Genomic DNA, 21,375 nt, shown 5'->3' on the forward strand with positions numbered 1-21,375 from the left:
CCCAACTGCCTATCTCAATTTGATGCGTTTTTAGGGCTGAGATGCAGTTGTTTATTTCCCGCTGAAGTTTTTTAATTGCGGTGCCACACGCACTTTCTACGCTTTCAAGATTGAATAATATTTTTAATTGGATATTGACGAGAATTCGTTTATTCTCATATCTTTCTTCCACGGTGTGTCAAACCCATCGTTTGCAAGTGGGCATTTTTTAACTATATCTCTGGCCTCACCCTGCGTTTTTTGGTTTAGGTGAAATAACTTCTCAACCGGGGTAAGGCGCTTATTCCGTATATATATTGCCGTGAACATGTTACGGAATGTCGGCCAGGAGAGGTAGTATCCTTTGAATATATCCGTATCTCATGGAGGTAGTCGCATGCTGTGTGCTGATCAGGTGTACCTTCTCCCTCCTTATCGCGTTTAGTTAAATAAAATAAATAAATGTAAGGCACGATAACCTCCGAAGAGATCTAAGGCCGAGCTTCTCTTCCAATTTGCGTCGTGCTCCTCTTGATTTTCCCTACAAATTGGCCGGACGGGACCTACATGATTTTATGCCGACTCCGAACGGCATCTGCAAGGCAGATGAGTTTTCACTAAGAGCTTTTCATGGCAGAAATACACCCGGAGCGCTTGCCAAACACTTCCGAGGGGCGACCCCCCTTAGAAAAATTTTCTTCTAATTGAAAAACCTTATTTCTAAAATTTTTGATGTTGCTTTGCCCGGGGTTTGAACCCAGGGCATCCGGTGTGGTAGGCGGAGCACGCTACCATCACACCACGGTTGTCGCGTTTAGTTAGCTTTGCTATTAATTCAGCCATGGTCGCACTGCCGCGTAAATATGCGGAATACGTCACTTGGTATTTCGGTTTGGCCTGCGCTAACACTGTACGATCACAAAGCGTTTTTTGTGACCGCTGAAATCTCCAAACAGCAAGAACACTAATAACAGCAGCGACTATAAATTGATAGGGCCTAGTAAACTGAACGACGTGGTGGTCAGCTAATAGACTAACTTTTCAGTTCCTTAAATATAATTCACATAATTCAATAAGTACCGATATTCTATTGTATATATTCAAACTTCTTAAAAGGTGGTTGTCTCTAATATATGCTTAACGCTATTTGTATAATTCATACATCTCAACATACATACATGTGTTATAGAACAGCAATTAGCAAGAAGTGGTTTCGCAGCATTCTTATGCTTGCTTCCTTGTAGGCTTTGCCCTTGTTTAATGTGATATTATCAAGTGTACAAACAACAAATATGTGTGACTAACTATAGCGCGAGTATGTATGTAAATTTGTATGCAATGCAATTACATTAGCAGAAAACGAAAATAGGTTACAAATCAAAGTAAGCAATGCAAGTAAAATGATTGGGTCATTGTAAATTTTACCAAGTAGCGCAACTAACAGCTGATCGGTGAAATTCGCACATTCACACGCACAGTTCTCGACTCAATTTCAAAAAAAAACTTTAGATTATTTAGCTTAAATTTTAAAGTGAGATAAACCTTACCAATTGATGTATAAATAGAATATATAGGGCGTATTTGTTGTTATTAAAAGAAGCTTTTTATTTATATTAAAGTTTTTAACATTTTCTTTTCAACTTTAATTTAACAATTTCATGCGTTTTTAAAGCATTTTCGTGTATTGAATTACAACCATGTGCATATACGTTTTGACATTACATTTCATACACGTTCGTATTTGCCAATCTCATTGTATCTAAATTCGTAAACAATGACTGCAATTATTCGGTGCGATTCTCGAAAAATTTTATTATTTTTGTGAAATTTTATACTTAATCTGTGGTATTGTGGCGGTCAAAAAGGTTTTATGCAACAATATTTTGCCTCACAACGCGACAATGTATTTCGTAATGTCGAAGTACTTATATGTATATGTTTTGATGTGGAAGCTTGCATTTGAGAACACGGTTGCCACTTATTCCATTTGGACCAAAAATGGTCCCTTCCAACCCTATATGGTACGCTGGTCCCTTTTTCTAAATTTTGGTTTTTTCGGCACAGTTTTGGGACGCTTATTTCTTTTTCACTTAAACTGAAACAAAAATTCAAAATACTGCTAATAAAATTTTCCGCAAATCTATTATCCACATATAATTTTCAATTTACTGCAATGGAATTCTTACCACGAAAATTGCTCTATCTATAAAATGTAGCAGAACAATGACGTTTCACCCGGTAGATAATTTAGGCAAGGCATTAAAAAGGGAAGTGGTGAATGTTCGGGCAAACACATTGTCATTAATTTTTGAAGAAACAACGGACTTATCAGAAAAAAGACTTGTTTTAGTGGATATATATTTCGATCGGTTTTCAATTATTACACAGTTGAAACTTTTAAGACGCTTGATTTTTAGTCTGAGATCCAACTCACACTTACTGAATCTAGGCTCTGGTATGAAGTTTAAACTGTTAGAGAAAAAGTAAACATCTATAAAAATAGCATTAACAACACTGCTTAGTCTTATTTACGATTTACTGAGTTTGCCACAAAGCAAATTTTTTAACCGTTCTTTAATAAAACCTAACTGCGCTATGGACTTTATTCCATTGCAATCAAGCAAAACTAGGTTCACAACGTTTGGTTGGTGAAAGGTGCACTTTCTTTTTGTTTGTGCAGTTTGAATTAAAACAAGTTTCTACTTTATTAAAATTGTATATATTAAACCATTGAAACATCCCAATTGTTTTTATACGAATAAAAAACCTAAAATTTGGTCCTCTTTTTTGAGATCTGGTCTTTTTTTCGATGCATTTTGGGCCTAAATGAAAACATGGTTTAGCAACCGTGTTTGAGAACGCATGTGACAAGGTTGCATTTTTCAGAACTAATTTTCTTTTTAAATAATGAAATAGTAGTATGGAAACGACAGCCATAGTAGTAGACATTTATGTGATATTAGCAAAGTTTAAAAAACAGAGCATTTTTTCTTTGAAAATAATCTAATGGAAGATGCACACGAGGCGTATCTTCATAGACGCGTATTAGGTACAGCATAAAAAATCTTGAGGCGTAGAAAATCGTAGCTGCATTCCATATTTTGTACGCGTCTACGAAGCTATGTCTCGTGTGTATCTTGCCTAAGTTTAGCTTTTTACGAGATCCAACGTTTTTAATTAATAATGATATATAACACGTGAAGCAACTAAGCTTAAGGTGACTTTTGAGTCGTTTTGACACTTGCGTTGCGTCTACATCTGACTTTGAACACACGCGCTTTGATTGCTTCAATCTGTAAGCAACCCACCGCCAACGTCAAAGCAAAACACAAATAATTAAGAACTTAGGGTTCTTCTTGAAGTTTCCTGAATTTCTTGAAAAATATAAGAATTTCTATCGCCGTTCAACTAAATAAAAAACATAATTTTGTATTCATGTCGATTTCGTGATCGATCAGGAGAGACGGTGGAACATATCCCTCTGGAACGCGACGCAATCTGATGAGGGCACAATAGATCAACGGTCGCAGTGCAATCCACAATAAATTTTCTATATATCTTCATGTTATACAAATAGTTGTATTTCCTTTTTCCTCATGTGAGAGGGGAACTTTTAACGTCCGTTATTTTAAAGTAACCCTTATTTGACGAATCACTGAACGATTTCTTTCAAATAAAGTGTTTGTTAGCGTTCACCGAAGATGGTGAAAACGGCCCCTGGAATTTTTATCTTATATAGCCAAAGAAAGTTATGCAGAAGCAAAATTTAGTCAGCACAAAAACGTTAGAGAAAATTTAAAATATAATGCATATGTATAAAATGCAAGCAATTTAGGAAATCATTTTTATTATATAAAATTAGTTTGACATATCAGATTTGTCAATATTATTTTAGTCCTGCTACTTTTAACACATTTATAATATTTAAGAAGAACATTTAAGAAGTAAGAAACATGATTAATGCTTACATTAATACGTCTTTCATTTATTTTCATTGAGGCATAAGTTCGTAAAAATAAAAAGCACGTTTTTATAAAGTGCATGTGAAGCTCCCTATATAAAATGAGTAATAGAAGGAACATTGGTTTATATATTACATTTTTAAAATGAAAATCTCCTCATAAAAAAGTAATAGAATGAATGGTAGTTTGTATATTACATTTTTAAAATGAAAATCTCCTGCTAAAAAAGGAGCAAAGCCTAACTACATTTTTTCATTTTCGTACTTAACTACACTCCCTTTTGTGATTCAGGATTTCGGCATATTTTGAAAAAACTCCGAACATCAATTCCTTCATTATATGACATTCGACTACCTAGTCCACTGCCTTCCACTCTATTCGCAACATAAGCTCTATTTAAGCTGCCAAACTATATAGTAAACAATGGATTGGGTGAATGACTTGTGTTATTCTGGCCTTGAATAGCTTAGGCATATAATTAAATAGTAGTGAGGTATGTATAAAACATATGTTCAATAAATACAGCGGTTGCCAATCTATGACCCAACATCCCGGCCCCGTTGGAAGACATTTCAAACCGGCAGAGGTGCCAACTTATGGATCGGCCGCCGAATGACTCCCTTTGATGTACGAATATCGACCACCCGAACTTTGGAATCTTTTCCTGGAAAACAGTTTATAATTCTGCCAATTTGCCATTTTTGTGATGGTAAATTGTCTTCTTGGATAATAACCATTGTATTTTCATTGATATTTGGACGTTCCTCAAACCACTTTGACCGAGCTTGAAGCTCATTGATATATTCGTGTGACCACCGATTCCAAAACGCCTGTTTGATTGCAGTAATTTGATTCCACCTTTGTAAGTTGTTGATGTTGTCTGACAACTGACGCTCTGGAAGGGCCTTTAATGAACTACCAATGAGAAAATGCCCCGGAGTTAGCGTTTCATAATCATTGGGATCGCATGACAATGGTGCGATAGGACGAGAATTTAATACTGCCTCTATTTCAACCAGAACTGTCGTTAGCTCCTCAAATGTCAGTCTTTCGTTTAATATGCTGCGATTAAGGTGTCACTTGGCCGATTTAACTGCGGCCTCCCATATACCGCCAAAATGTGGTGCCCTGGGGGGAATAAAATTAAAGTTTACAAATTCATTAGCACAATATCTTAGTATTGCATCTCGATTTTCGGTTTTAAATAAAAACGCCTTTAATTCATTGAGTTTGTTGCAAGCACCAACGAAATTTGTTGCGTTATCGCAAAAGATGTCGGAAGGAAGCCCTCTTCTGCCAATCATGCGTTTTAGTGCCGCCAAGAATCCGTCGGTAGATAAGTCTGATACAATTTCGATGTGAACCGCCTTCGTTGCCAGGCAAACGAAGATGGCAATATATGCTTTATATGGTGTTTTACCACGAATTCGCAAATAAACATTAGATGGTCCACAAAAGTCGATACCGCAGCGTGCAAAAGGGCGAGATGGATTTAACCGTTCAACCGGTAACTGTCCCATTATCTGGTTCATTAGCTTTGGTTTATAGCGTACACAATGTACGCATGACCTGACGATGCGCCTTGCTGCGTCGCGAGCGTTGATTACCCAAAACTGGAGTCTTATGAGTGATACTAGTGCTTTGGGTCCTGCGTGGTAGTGCTTCAGATGAAGATGACGGATGTAGTTCAAAACGAAGTCGCATTTGTTTGGTAATAAAATTGGGTGCTTTCTTTCCTCTGGGATATCTGCATATTCTAGTCTGCCACCAACCTTCAGTATTTGAAACCCTTCCACGTATTCAAGAAAAGGGCTCAAGTAACGCAATGGGCCATTCGTCGTAAGATCCTTATGCAAAAGATAAATGTCATTAGCAAAATGTTTTTGTTGTATGTTCCAACTTATGCAAAGCAACGCGTGATGCAATTCTTGCGATGAAAGTGTATGACCATCATCAGGTTTGATACGGTGTCGTAATTTGTTAATAAACGAAACATCCAGGCTACTAATCGAAGTGCGCTAGTGTAACTACTACGCTGATTGATGATTTCTAAAATGTAATTGGTACTAATAGTTGCATTGAATGCTGATTTTCGTTTCTCGCTCTCTACAACTTCCATGTCAATGTCGCCGCACCTGCCACTTGGCCACTTGTCTGGTTTTTCATACAAAAACGTTGGTCCATTGTACCATATTGACTTGGCAAGTTCTTCCACAGTCGCTCCTCTAGACACCAAATCGGCTGGGTTCCAATGTGTCGGGACATGTTTCCGATGAGCGCCTGTAGTTAAATCTTGAATTTCCGAAACCCGGTTTCCTACAAAGGTCGAAAGTGTTGCCGAATGCATTTTTAGCCAATGTAATACGATTTGGGAATCTGTCCAAAGAAATAAGGTAAAAGAGTTATTTATGATTGGTTTAATTTTTTCTGTAGGACGAGCAAGAAGAAGAGGGCCACAAAGTTCTAATTTAGGTAAAGTTTGTTTTTTGATGGGTGCAACTCTGGACCTTGCGGTGAGCAAGTTGACGATGGTAGTTCCACACTTTTTGGTAACACGGGCATACATTGCACAGCCATATGCACGAATCGATGCATCACAGAATCCATGTAACTCAAGGGACACCATGTCGTCCGATAAACAATACCTATTAACCTTAATTGATGAAAGTGAAGATAAACAGTCTAAGAAGTTTTTCCAAGCGCTTGCAATGTTCTGTGGCACCGATTCATCCCAATCCAACTTCAGCAACCATAATTCTTGCAGTAAAATTTTGGACGTAATCACCACAGGAGCCAAAAGACCAAGTCAGTCCAACAGCGACGGTGCTACAGAGAGGATTGATCGTTTTGTAAATTTGCGTGTGGATCCGAGTTTTTCATCGAAAGAAAAAATAAAACAATCAAGATTTTGATTCCATTTTAGGCCCAGTGTGCTTGTAATAGATGCGTCTATGTTCAGATCCTTTGCAGAGTTGTCTTCTCTGGATTTATAATGATTGGAATGCCACTTCGATAACTCAGATTTTCCTAATTCTAACAACTGAGTTACCTCCTGTTTGATTCGAGAGAGTTCGACCAGAGTATCAGCACCACAAACGATTCCTTCACGATTTTCGCTCCAATTGGAAATTGTTCTGAATGCTGCTCAGCTAGATATATTAAACTCCTTATAGCCAAATATGGAGCGGACGCCATTCCATACGTTACGGTATTAAGTCGATATGTGTTAATATCTTCAGTCGGGAACTTTCGATCGTCTTCGTGCATCAGCACTTGTCTATACATCTTAACAACGTCAGCTGTGGGTGCAAACCTAAAGAGACGGAAACGAAAAAGGAGAGTAAACAGTTCATATTGAATTGTAGGGCCAACCATTTGAATATCGTTTAATGATTTTTGGGTTGTTGTTTGACAAGAGGCATCAAATACGACTCGAAGCTTCGTTGTTGTACTTGTTGGCTTTAACACACAGTGGTGTGGGATGTAATAATGTGGTTCGCTTAGGTTCGGATGTTCTACAATGCGCACGTGTCCCAAACGCTCGTACTCGTTCATAAATTCCATATATTGTTTCCTCAGTTGTGATGATCTCTCTAATCGACGCTCTTGTGCATGAAATCGTCTCAATGCCGTTGTGTGAGAATCGCCCAAACACCCTGGATTATCTTTGAAAGGTAATTTCACAACTATTCTACCATCGGGTTTCCTTGACACTGTTTTGTTGTACAACTGGTCGCAACTCTGCTGTTCACGAGTCCAAGCCTCTGGTTTACTCGTAACTTCTTCCAACTTCCACAACATTTCCAATTTGGTGTGTAAACAATCGAAAACTGCAAATAAACAAGATGATTTGGTTAAGTTATTATTACCCGTTTGGTAACGTCCCGAAACCACCCAGCCTAAGAGCGTTTTTTGCAAAAGAGGTAAGTTAGGTCCAAGTTGTATTTGACCAACAGACAGCAGACTAAAGAATGTTTCTGTACCCAATAGCATGTTTATTTTCTTTGGTACATAAAACTCATCATCAGCAAGTACAACGTTGTTTGGTATATTCCATGCTGAAATGTCGATTTCAGGATCTGGTTGATAAGCGATGTTCGATGTGATGAAAAACGTTAATGGGAGCTCGAAACCAGTGACTTGCGACCTTATGTTCGTTGTGGTTTTGTATTTGGTGTTTGTTGATGCCGCACCGATGCTTTGAATTTCTACGTTCTGCTTGTTTCTTGGTAGTAACAACCTTTGCGCAAACTCATCAGTTATAAAATTGACTTGCGAACAAGAATCCAGTAGTGCGGTGCCCAACATATAACTACCTGTTACGTCACGAACAAGAATTTTCGCGGTAGCGAGGATTACATTTTCCGACGATGAATTGTTCATATGTGTATGTACAGCTGCTTCTTGTGAAGTGGATGTTTGAGCTGCTGCTTGTTGGCTAGACGTGGACACCCGATGAAGTAAACTATGGTGTTGCCGTGCACAAACCTTGCATTTGTGTGTTGATGGACAATGGGCTATTTGATGTCCCTTCTAAAGGCAATTGAGACACAATCCCATTTTCTTTGTATTGTCGTAGCGTTGGGTGACATTCAAAGATTTAAAACATTCACAATTTGGAACCCTGTGGCCAGTGCTGGATCAAAATTGGCAAGACATACTGGAGCAAGAAAACGTGTACCCCTTTGATTGATTCCTTGACTTTGTTGTTGATTTGCTGCTACTTTGTGCGAATGGACTACTAGTGTGCGTGTTACTCAGAGACTCCAAACATTGACAGTGTCGTTCCAAGACCTGTGTACACTCTTCCCATGATGGCAACGTTTTAAAGTCCAGCGATTCCTTCCATTTTTTGTTTGTCTGTTCATCGGATTTCTGCAAAACCATATAAATTAGCATAGCTTGGGATATTTGCCTGTCAGTACCTAGCGACGTCAGCGAACCATAAATAGCAGACGCCTTATCAACTACACTTCTAAGCTGAATACTGTTTGGTTTTGTAACCGCAGGCAAATCAAATAATGACGATATACCTTCCAAAAATATAAGGGGTCTTGTTGTCATACCGTACCTTAAGTCGCTCTAAAGCTTTAGGGTAGTTTTCATTTGTCACCTGGAATGCATCAACACTTTCTAAAGCTTGGCCAATTTCGCAAATGATTGAATTTTTCAATATTTGTTAAATTGAACTCTCGATCTATAATTTGTTTGAAAGAGGTAATAAAGTTTTGATAGTTCGAATACTTGCCGTCAAAGGATGGAAGCTTGAGCCGTGGAAGTTTAGACGTCGATTGTACTACGCAAGTTGTGTCCGAAAGTGAAACGTTGTTATCTTCTGACAATTTCGTTTGAATAGCTAGTTTGGTTGTTATGTACAATTCTTCCAGGTCCGCACGTCCTCCATCCTCAGCATCCAATCTTTCGATGTCAGTTTGAATTGAGAGAATTTGCTTAAAATAAGACTCGAGGATACCCAGGCGACATTTGTATTCGGCAGTTGAAAAGGGCTTTCCACCTGGTCGTAGACTAGAGTCAACGATATTTTTTATGCGCGAAATGTTTTTCTTGGTGCTAGCGCGTTGCTGTTTTAACTCTTCCAAAGACATCGTAAAGCAGAACAAAATCAATGCAAAGAGAGTGTTTTCTTACGTTGTTAATAGCAATGGCAAACCTTGTATAGATATTGCAGTGTCTCACCCGTTTACAAATGACTATATTAACAGAGGCAAATTGGGCGACGACGACGTAGCAAGGGCAAGTGGATGATATACAGCGATATGCGTTTGATGAGCGCACGATGAGCGAGCTATGATGAATTCAAAATTTTATATACTTACGGCAACCAATGTTGAAGACACTTCAACCAAAGTATTAGCAGCTGCAAGTTCTGGCGACAACGATGTACCGACGGCAAAGCAGGTGATATGCAGTGATGTGCGCTTGATGAATGCACGATGAGCGAGCTATGATGAATTCAAAATTTTATTTACTTACGGCAACCAATGTTGAAGACACTTCAACCAAAGTATTAGCAGCTGCAAGTTCTGTCGCAACGATGTACCGACGGCAAAGCAGGTGATATGCAGTGATGTGCGCTTGATGAACGCGCGATGAGTGAGCTATGCTGGCACTTTCAATTATGCTGATGTCCAGCGATGTAATTGTTGCAACTATAATGCTATGATGTTGTCTAATGGTAGAGTCTAATGCTGACCACCAATTCCAAAATCCCAGCGCAATTCGGTACCAAAAACTTACTCGTTCCCCACGATTGGGCGCCAAAAAATGTAGGATCACAAAGCGTTTTTTGTGACCGCTGAAATCTCCAAACAGCAAGAACACTAATAACAGCAGCGACTATAAATTGATAGGGCCGAGTAAACTGAACGACGTGGTGGTCAGCTAATAGACTAACTTTATTTTACAATTTCAGTTCCTTAAATATAATTCACATAATTCAATAAGTACCGATATTCTATTGTATATATTCAAACTTCTTAAAAGGTGGTTGTCTCTAATATATGCTTAACGCTATTTGTATAATTTATACATCTCAACATACATGTGTTATAGAACAGCAATTAGCAAAAAGTGGGATCGCAGCATTCTTATGCTTGCTTTCTTGTAGGCTTTGCCCTTGTTTAATTGATATTATCAAGTGTACAAACAACAAATATGAGTGCGGGAGTATGTATGTAAATTTGTATGCAATGCAATGGTACATTAGCAGAAAACGAAAATAGGTTACAAATCAAAGTAAGCAATGCAAGTAAAATGTTTGGGTGAATGACTTGTGTTATTCTGGCCTTGAATAGCTTAGGCATGTAATTAAATAGTAGTGAGGTATGTATAAAACATATGTTCAATAAATGCAGCGGTTGCCAATCTATGACCCAACAAACACCTTTTTCTCTGCCGTTTCAGAGTACAAGAGATCCTCATAAGCTAGCTTTGCATTTCTCCAATTATTCTTTAACTCTTCTTGGTGAATGGCTAGAGTATATTTTGTGTGTTCAGCTTGAGGTCTGTCGTTGAACTCAGCCTCAAACTGTGCCACCTCATCAGCTGCTTTGATGAATTTCTCCATATCGTTTAATATTTAAACGGGAATAACTACTATACAGGGCCTAGTTGGAAAATTCGAGTTTGATACTCAGAAACAAAGGGAAGGGTTTCAATAACCTAGCACCACCACTCAAAGAATTTAACCCAAAAGAAAAATTTTGGAATAACCTCTATAATCTTCTTGTTAAATTTATTATAACCAAATATATATGTATATGTATATATATGGAAGTAAGTTTTATTTTCAGCTCTTCGCCACTGAATACCAGACTTTATGAAAAATAATTATATACGTGTATGATATAAGTAATAAATCAGATATAAAGATATAGTGAATAGTGAATAAAAAAATCTAATATAAAAAATGTGAATCTCAAAATACGCAACCCAAAGTAATTTGCTTTTGAGAAAACGAAGCTTTTACTAAAATCGACAAAACAGTGAGCCTGTATATGTGACCGATGTGCAATATGAAAAGTGAGGTTATGTCTCCTCTAAAAAATGAATATTGCTGGTGCTAAGTGTCCAAAGAAAAATTTGCTTGTCACCAAAGTGATGCTTGTAGCTAGAGCCAATAAATGGTCTTTTGCAATAAAACGTTTAAACGTAAATTTTTTAAACGAGCAGAAAGCACTCTGAAAGCGATTTTTTTTTTTTGTGTTTGCAATATTCTGATAACGACAAAAGTGGTGTTATAGAAGTTTGGACAAGCACAGTTGTCACACACAAGTTATTGTCACGTATAAGCTCAAAAAAATTTGTTTAATAATTTACCCGCTATGGTTGCAAGAACCGAAAGTGCAGTGCAGTGTAACGTTTCAAGGAAAGTTAATAAGATTTAAAACCCCTGACTGCTAGCCTTAGGCTGTGTCCAATACCACTTACCACGGGTTTGGGAGATTATTGGATAGACAAAGGTTTTTGTAATAGCACTGGATTAACTATTTTTATCACCGCATGTGATTTATATGAAAAAAATTAACCACTTTTTTCTTATTTCACTTTTTTAATCTGAGCACATACCTTTCAACCAAACGTTCTATTAGTGTATTGACGCTGAACAAATTCCTTTGTTTTGTCCGGAATGGCTTTGTAGTCAACGCTTAATGTGATAATTTGATGAATATTATTGATTTTGTTAGTGGACTTTATCTCGTTATGGTTCTGACTCCTTTACTGGCGCTGATTGGACCATGGAAACTTGAGCTGGCGGATTCCAGACTAGTTTCTCTCGATGGAAGTTAGGAAGAAAAGGCAGTGATTAATATTAAAATTTCAATAGATTTTATTTCAAGAAATATGCAGTGGAAAAAACAGAAAGAGATTTTAAAGGAGCAAGCATGCAATTGCTACAATGTTACCTTTAATATATATTCAGGCACTCTGCGTTCTGGCGGTGTGATATTTCAATGGCGGTTAAAAACTTGTTGATCCAACTTACGAGCATGCGTATACTGCTGCGGCTTTAATCCAAGTGACCGAGTCCCATTCCACGCGTTCCGTTTACCCCCCAAAGCTAACAGGCCTATGGCGGAGTAACTTAACGAAACGTCACTTTTTCTTTTAGTATAAGTTTTGTATTAGATTGCATTAGGGTGACCGGCCCTTAATTTTCCTTTGGGTTTAGCCTGCTGGCCTAAACAAATGTTTATTTAACAAAACGAAATTAATTGGTCGATAAAGTTCAAGAAAAGAGGAAATCCAATAAAAAAATATAATAAAAAAATATTTACAATCCAAAAAAACTATTTTTATCAATGAAATTTATTTGTAATACCTAATTCAATTTCAACAAATTTTGTCTAAATAATTCAAATAAACAGAAAAAATAATAATTAAACCAGGCCAATTTCCATATGTAAGTATATAGATTAGTATATGTATGTATATACCGCTTTGTACTTTTATATATGGAAAAAAGTTCAGGATAAAAATATAACAAACAAAAAATAAAAGGGTTAAGATAATAAAAATTCAAAGGTATTTTGTTAATAGGAAAAAGAAATCGTAATTTTAACGATTCGCGAGGGACTAAAAAATTGCCAAAGAACCAAAATCAAATGTCGGAATTATCGTAACGCCACTGTTAAGGAAACACTCAGTGGTATGGTATATATGTGTTTATGTATATACATAGTGTAAGAACACACTAACATAACTTAATAACTAGCACTCACCGATCTATCCAGCAACGAAGCCGCTTGCGTCGAAGAGAGAGGGGGTGGCTGAAAAGTTAAAAGTGCATACATATACTGACATATACCTATGAGCGGATTCTAAGTTGGAGGTTTTTCCAACCTCCCAGCGATAGTGGGAGAAGAGATATTTTTCTCTTTTGACTTTATTCGGAAATGCGGTCGCGGTCCGAATCAAAGTAAAATATTTCCTCCCTTTTCCTATGCCGAAAGAAAAATTATATTAATAACTAAATATAAAGGCGATAAAATAAAATTTAAAAAAAAGAATCATGAGTAAAAACAGAAGATTAACATAGGGCAAAAACGTGGCTAAATTGAACTTTGTGAAGATTAAAAAATAAACAACAAAACTTTACTGACCTGACAGAAAATAAGTGCAAACAAAAAAATGGTCAAAGCAAATATCGAAAAAAGGATTTATGTGCAAGGAAGGAAAAAATCTACAGAGAAGATCTGCAAAAAAAAGGTAGGAAACTAAAAGAGAATAGGAGTAAGAAATTTGGCCAAATAAAAAAATGAATTTACCTAACCCTATTCCGTTTAAATATTTTAGATTTTTTATGTCCTTAGTGCTTTTTAAGGACTCGCACAATTGATGCATCTTGGTCTCAATTCATAAAAATAAAACGTTTCGATATATAATGCTATCATTAGTTCATTTTTTATTTATTTGTATGGTACAGCTTAAAACATTTATTTTTTTTTTTTTGCTGTAACATAAAAATACATCGCCTTCACAGCATCGAGTGCCTGTACGCGACATACAACCCTTGCGAAGACACATGCGGGTGGACTTAAGATCAGCTTCTTCTGGCCAGTGGTTTGAGCCATCCAACCGTTTTTCATCGCATGGCTGGTCAGATGGGCGATATAGTTTTGAAGGTGGACCAGCAGTTTCATGGTCTGATTCCGACACACAACTCGATTCTTCGTTTTTAGCCGATTGGTCTGCTACCAAAGCCTCAGCGAGCGCAAGACGAAAGCTGGGCAAATGGTGTATGTCCTTTTATAGTTTTCAAGCAGCTCGGAAAGCATTTCGATATTCCAACCACGCATTACAACACACCAAGTTGATAAAATGAATATTTGCTTTTAGGGACCACTTTTTGGTTTTAAAAAACGTTCTATAAACCTCCATTTGTTGGTCGCAAATGTCAACACCACCCATTGACTGGTTGTACTATGCAACAATATTTAATAATTATTTTTTACACCAACGCCGAACGCCATTTACTGGGCTACATCCAAATGCGGTGAAGGCCAAAGTAACGGATTTTGAGTCCTTCCATTGCACTACCACAATTTTATCACCGGGTCCAGAAAATTCTTCCATTTCGCCTCTTTTCATGTTCCTGTCATTAGAAAGATTTACGTATTTTATTAGATTTCTCATTATCGTGCCAGTTGCATAAATTTCTTTTTCTAAAAGTTTATCCAGTAATGGCAGTGTGGTAAAATACCTATCGAAAAATTCTTTTGATCCTTTTCGTAGTGTTTGCGTCAGGCGTAGTACGAATGCAGGGCCAATGCCAAGGTTTTCATCGGGTAAAGGTGTTGTTTTGCCTTGGTAAATCTGGAAATTGAGAACTAGGCCTTCAGCCGTGGTTGAAACCTCATTCTTTAAGCCAACCCCTCTTGGCTTATTGGGTAAACTTTGGCGAACTGGACAGCGACCAGTGAAGGGGATCATTTGCTCATCAGCTAATTCAGGCTGCTCCGCATCCACGTTCTCTGTGTCTTCTTCTTCCTCGGTTTCACTATCACACAGTATGTAATTCTCTTCTCTGATATCATCATCATCACTAAATTCAGCATGCGAATCTTCTAGCAGGGCTAAAATATCATCAGCTGTAAGTACTCCTAAAGAAATTAAAAACAAGAATTTTAAGTGATTTGCGTCCCAATACGCACAATTTATGCACCAATCAAACATAAGCACTAAAATGTTAATAGTTTGCACTGGATGATCTCAATTAATTAGTAATGTTTAAGATGTTATTTTCGCAGTAAAAAATTTCCAATGCACTTCTTTTTCACTAATAATATTTTTGAAATCGAAAGTATCACTTACTCATTTTTTGGAACCGAAAAGTGGCCAAATAAATTTGCGTAAATTAAAAAAACGGAAAGCCAAATAACGGCGTATTGCGAGAAGAAACATTGGAAATAATCTATTAAACTATTCTATGAGCTCGAGGCCTTATCCTGCGTTATACTGCGTTTTTATTTGGATAAGGCCTCGAGTTCATAAAATAGTTTAATAAATTTTAGAGATTAAAGGCCAATAATAATTTTTTAAAAAAATTAGAAATAATCAGTATATTCGATACATATGATTTTTTTCTTCATACGTGAAAAATTTATCGAAATATCGGCTTAGAAACTTACCCGCACAATTGATGCACCACGGTCTGAAAGGGCTAATAAAAATAGGAAAAATAGCCGAATTGGGGCCTGGTGACATAAATATATATACACATATATTTACATATGTATTTACAATTTAGCAAAAATTTTAAGAAATTGAACGCTAAAGATATTACGGTGAACACAAATATATTTTATAAAAAAAATGCTGGCAACAAAAGAAACTTAGAAAAAATTTAAATAAATTACTCCACGGCTAACTCAGGGTATTAAATCAGACAGACTAATAAAAAAAAACAAATGCAAAAATTATACTACAAAAAAAAACCAAAAAATGTAGATTAATTTTTGATCTCTGTTCGGCAGTGGCTCGAGACTTGCTCCTCCCCTCTTCGTTATTCTCCTCTGCTGCAATGCATCATGTATCATCCAAAATCCTCGTTGCCGGGCCGGGAGCGTAGTGAGACACCTCTCCTGTATCTGTGTGGAGTCCGGCACCGTACTTATGTTTCCTCTGCTCCTTATTTAATATTAGGCTGTCTTGATGTGTGCGTTTAATGGCGCATTAAGATTTTTGAGCCTGGCCTGCTCTATGGCTTTCTATTCAGAGAAAAAGGAAGATGACTTAAGGAGCTCGACAAAGGACTCAGAAAAAAAATTCAATGCATGCATGTGAACTTACTTATCATTTTATTTAAATATTACCTTATTTGTTTATTTATATTTCCCTATATTTTACTTTTATTTTAGTTTCATTTTATTTCAATTTTTTTTATTTTAATTTTATTTTATTTTTATTTAATTTTATTTTCTTTTGTGTTTATTTTATTTTTACTTTATTTTATTTTAATTTTATTTCGGGGCTTATCATTCATTAATGTAGATAAAGTAAGATATGAATTATCGTTTATAATCTTCGTGCGAGTCGCTCTTTGTTTTAAATACTTACTTGCATTCGGGACACCGCCAAGCGCCACGTTCGCAATTCACCAGAAGCAGAACACCACCGCTTACATGGCCATGTCTGCCGCCAAGGTGCATTTTATTAACTTCCGACCATGTACTGAAGAGCTTAGAATTTCCGCACGGTAATATATTTGTGATCAGGAAACTCCCCCTTTCGTTGCACACCTAGTATAGTGTCAAATTCGTTCGATTCCAAATTAATTGATTTTTAAAATTTGTTTCCAACTTAATTTTTATTTGGACAATATTTATTATTTATTTTGCCAACAAAAACAGCTGATTTGAAGGGAAAAAATTTGAAGCACTAATTCGAAATTATTATTTTAGTTGGCAGGACTAACTACGAAAACGTCGGAATGGCCAATACCAATTTTCACGCATTCGGTAAATACACACCCTTTACGACGGGAGCTCATTCGTAATTAATGATAGTCCCCTTTATTTCAGTTTTATTTAAATTTTATTTTCATTTTATTTAAATTTTATTTTAGGAAAATTATTTTAAATATTACTTAATATGCACATTATTATTAGAAATTTTGTATTTTACTATTATTTCACAGTTTTATTTTATTTTATCATTTTATATGATTATTTTATATTATTTTATTCATTTTTATTTTTGATTTATTTCCTCTACTTAGTTAACATGCACAGGGGTTTAGAAACAGAACTTCACTGGACTCACCCATTTAACTCCTGGACAGGGTACAGGATACCGGTCCTTTGTCGTGGCCCGGTGCTTGTTAGTCCGTTAACACGGCTAACAGGAAAATGCAAAACTTAAAAAAAACTTTTTGCACTTTAAAATAAACTTCACTAGACACTCGCATTTATGTCCAAGTCGCTTTTGATATTGAAAGAAGCCATTTGCTCGTTTGGTAATCAATCCCCATAAGCTGAAAGTTCCCCGTTTTTCCTTTTTTCACTCAAAGACGAAGTACACAATACACACAATCTCACATTGGCGGGATACGGTATCTAGAAATTTACACGAACTATCTCCACATATACTAACAGATACATATTCGTACATCTCTACACATGTATTTGCTTTCTACCAGTTACTAACACATGTATACATAGCTCTGTTGTCGTTAGCACACAGATACCTACGTAGATGTTCGAATATGATTAACCCTGTATTAACCAACACGGTGCCGCTACACGTTACTTACTCTCTTATGAAGAAAATGTGTGTAGTGTTAGTGTGTACTGTAAAGGTAGTTTGGGTCGTGGGCAAATTTTTAGGTAATCAATACTTCGCTAAGGCTTTACCGCGTTTTTCGTCCATTACAAAATTGTGGACCATTACATTGTCTTTAAGTCTTTCCTGAAATATTGTTTTAGACGGTAGACCGTTTCTGCTATTAATAAATGTAGGTATTAAATAAAACTGTGGTGAAAGGGAATTTTCGCAGATAATTGCCAATCTATACCTAAATATTCCATCTGAAATTGGGCTTGAGAGTCGCTGAAGTGAAAGCCCCGTTACATAAGCAGTTTTTCATATAGATGTGTTTAACGTAGTCATATGCAATGCATGTGTTTGCAAGTGGAGCGACAAATAGGCCGCGGCACAATGAAATTTTTCATATAGATGCGTTTAACATAAGCTTATGCATTCCAGTAACATCGCCACAATCAACCAATTTGTTGCGTTTGTAAATATGAAGGAACTTCACACTTGGCAATTGAAGTTTATTTTGCCTTGCATATTCACATACAAACTTTCGCGAAGCACTGTTTTAAACAGCCCCCCTATACAACAAAAATACTTGCTAACATATTTTGTGTCGTATTTATTGCAGTTTTTAATTGCGAAAAATATGGGAAAAATAATTTTACTTTCAAAGCGTGCCAGCACCCTTAGCCAAAGCAAATGTCAATTACTTCTTCTTATGCTTTGCTTGTAACAAAATTTGAAAGTTGTCTTTTTTTTCATATCAGATGGCGCCAGTGTCGCTCGATCTGTCGTTCTGCATAAAAATGCGTGCAAACAACACGTCATGCATAAGCTTGTGTTAAGCTCATCTATATAAAAAACTGCTTATGTGACGAAGCTCTTACGAGAGTTCCATTGAGTTATCGAACTCTGGCTCACGATCAAATCTCATTGGAACGATCTGGATCAACTTTATGAGATCTGGAAGCACTAATATAAAATATCTGTTTTGTTGAAAATAAGAAGAAACGTACTCAAAAATTTAAGATACTGATAGCATTTTTAACATTTAAATAGGTTCGCACGTAAACAAACTATATATTTTCCTTACATTTTCTTCAAGTTATTTACTCTTTCCGTGTGTTTGCTTTTAAATATGACGAAATCTTTCATGTATACACCTATGTACACATATTTATTTCAGCTCAGCTTATTTGGCTCAGCTATATGGGTGGCTCATCTCATCAGCTGATTTTGTTTTCATTTCGCTGGAGTAGGGTGCTAAGTTTTACGTTTTCATTCCAATCCATTCGTCTAACCCCAAACGCTGATTTTGACAATCTGAACAAAGGTATGTTGTTGCTGTAGAGTTGAGCCAACCATATAGTTGAGCCATGTGTGCTACCAATTCAAAAGTGGTTAGCTGTCAAAAAATCTACTACAGAAAACGAAACGAACAAAAATGCTATACGGATCAGAAATTGAACCAGATAAATATCAGGATCACAGCGTTGTTGTTACATTTACATGTTAAATTTCTATAGGTATCTGGTTGACGCGTCTTTGGAACTGTACTATTATGATACAAATAGGTGCAGTCAACCAGTGAGTTTTACAGCTTTGGCTCACGCTCAATTCTCACGGGAATGCTCTGGATCATTGAGAGACTTGAGAAGCAGATGTCGCGAAATTTTCGCACACATGAAATGTGGTAGGCAGATGTCGCCGCTGTTTTACATTTAACTCATACGGCGAAAGGCTAAGCAGCGACATCTATTTTTGAAAAATTAGGTTTATTAAAGGCAGCGTTGCCAAACTAAAAAGAAGTAATTAACAAATTATCTGGTTCACAAATTGAACCAGACTTCTATCTGGATTTATCTGGCTCAAATCGTTGTTGTTGCATTTACATGCAAAATTATTTATCTGGCTCAGGATTTTGCCACCGGATGATGGCTAGGGTTTCACATGAATCACGCCGCTGATAACAACGTGTTGCGTTATACATAAAGCTGTAGACAATGGTGCGTTATCGGTAACCGTATCGGTAACCTTATAACAGCTGATTCGACCAACCTTATGGGAATCAATGTAATCGATTATTGGTGCCATATCGTAACGCTAAGGTCGTAACCGTATCGTACCCAACAAATTGGTTTATGGTTTTTCTCCATATCCATAACCTAAAAATTATTGAATTGGTGAATTTAATACCTTTTTGGAGATTTTATTCATTGTTTTGGATACGTTATGACTAGGAGACTTATTTTTTCGGAATATGTTTGTAATTTTTGCGTTCATATTTATGAAATTTTCACGATTTTTAGGTTAAGGGACCATTAATCGATAACAATGTATCGTATAGGGTTACGTTAGGGATACGACTACAACGATACGACAAATAGCACCAGTGACTCCGCTTTAATAAGGGCATCACTATGGTTCTGTGAATATATTAAGGCCTGGGTTTAGTGCGAGTTTAAACTCCAGTTAAAGTTGACTGGTGTTAAACCCTACCACTTCGGCCGCTTAAGCTGAGATGAGCAGCAAAATTTGTTGTTAACCAACAAAGTGGCATGGTTGAATTCTAGTTAACTTTAACTTTAAACTCGCACTGAAAAACCCAGCCTAAGTCATATTTAGATCCCCTTTAATATACTCCTGCTCCCCTATATATTTGACGAGTTATACCAGTTGAAAGCTAAAGCGTAGAATTCCCTGGTTATAAGCATATGGGTATATAAAGGATTAGAAGTAATTTTATACGGTTGACACGGACTTGTCTATGCTACACGATTACGAATCCCAAGTTGGCATTAGCAATTTTTTTTTATTGTATTTGTTTACTTTGCGCTATCAATGACCTACGTGCACGACTGAAACTCCCATTAAGTCCCCTCCGGTCATTTGCATACAGCCCGTGGCATAAAACCGTAACGTTATCAATAGCATCTCCTTAGGAATTAGATCATTATTCCTAGAAGCAACGTAAGTAAAGAAGAAGCACACGTTTTCTTTACATTCATATGGCTTACCATGTTATTATCCTGTGCATTCTATGTCGTATAATGGCTAGTACCATCCATGCTCCTTACTTGCTTATGCGAAACCTATTCCGGAAACTTTGTTCATCGTAATTTCCGAAGCGTATTGGCGTCTCTGTTTCAGTCCTTGGACGTTTGACTATTATCTCTCTCTCATCACTACACTTCATTTTAATAACTTTGGCCCTTATTATGAGCATCTTTCTATCTTCGATCTTCGTTGGCTACCTAACATCGAACATCGAATTTCCAATTTGTATTATGACAGTTCATTGCTGCCGAAATTTTCGTTTTGTATCAATTTTGAATCGAGTAAAAGTTTGTTTTCGATGCTGCATTGAATTAGAAGAAAATTGTTTGAAACGTAAGTTTTTTGCGGTTATCTTCTACTTTTTTGCCAGCTAATAGTAATTTCAAACTATTTATATTAGTCGTATATATTGTAGGATGCTTTATTTTTATTAAAATTAATATCCACACAAAAATTATTTAAAAGAAAATGTTGTATTTTCATGATGCAAAATTGAATAATAATGAAAATTTTTGAAAGTAGTAAAATCAATATTGAAAATTAAAATATTGTAAAACATATTAAAATTAAAAGTTCGAAGTAACATAATAACAAAGTT

The 21,375-nt window shown here is 36.4% G+C and overlaps 1 long non-coding RNA gene across 1 annotated transcript in view; it reads right to left on the reverse strand.

Moving 5' to 3' along the window:
• Positions 1 to 13,842: 13,842 nt before the first annotated feature.
• LOC137242409 (uncharacterized) overlaps positions 13,843 to 21,375 on the reverse strand; it is a 35,311-nt gene continuing 27,778 nt past the window's right edge. Inside the window, exon 4 of the long non-coding RNA XR_010950229.1 lies at positions 13,843 to 15,064. This is a non-coding gene — a long non-coding RNA (uncharacterized lncRNA). The remainder of the gene's footprint in view (positions 15,065 to 21,375) is intronic.

Source organism: Eurosta solidaginis, chromosome 2 (assembly GCF_040869045.1).
Source record: "Eurosta solidaginis isolate ZX-2024a chromosome 2, ASM4086904v1, whole genome shotgun sequence".
Classification (NCBI taxonomy): domain Eukaryota; kingdom Metazoa; phylum Arthropoda; class Insecta; order Diptera; family Tephritidae; genus Eurosta; species Eurosta solidaginis.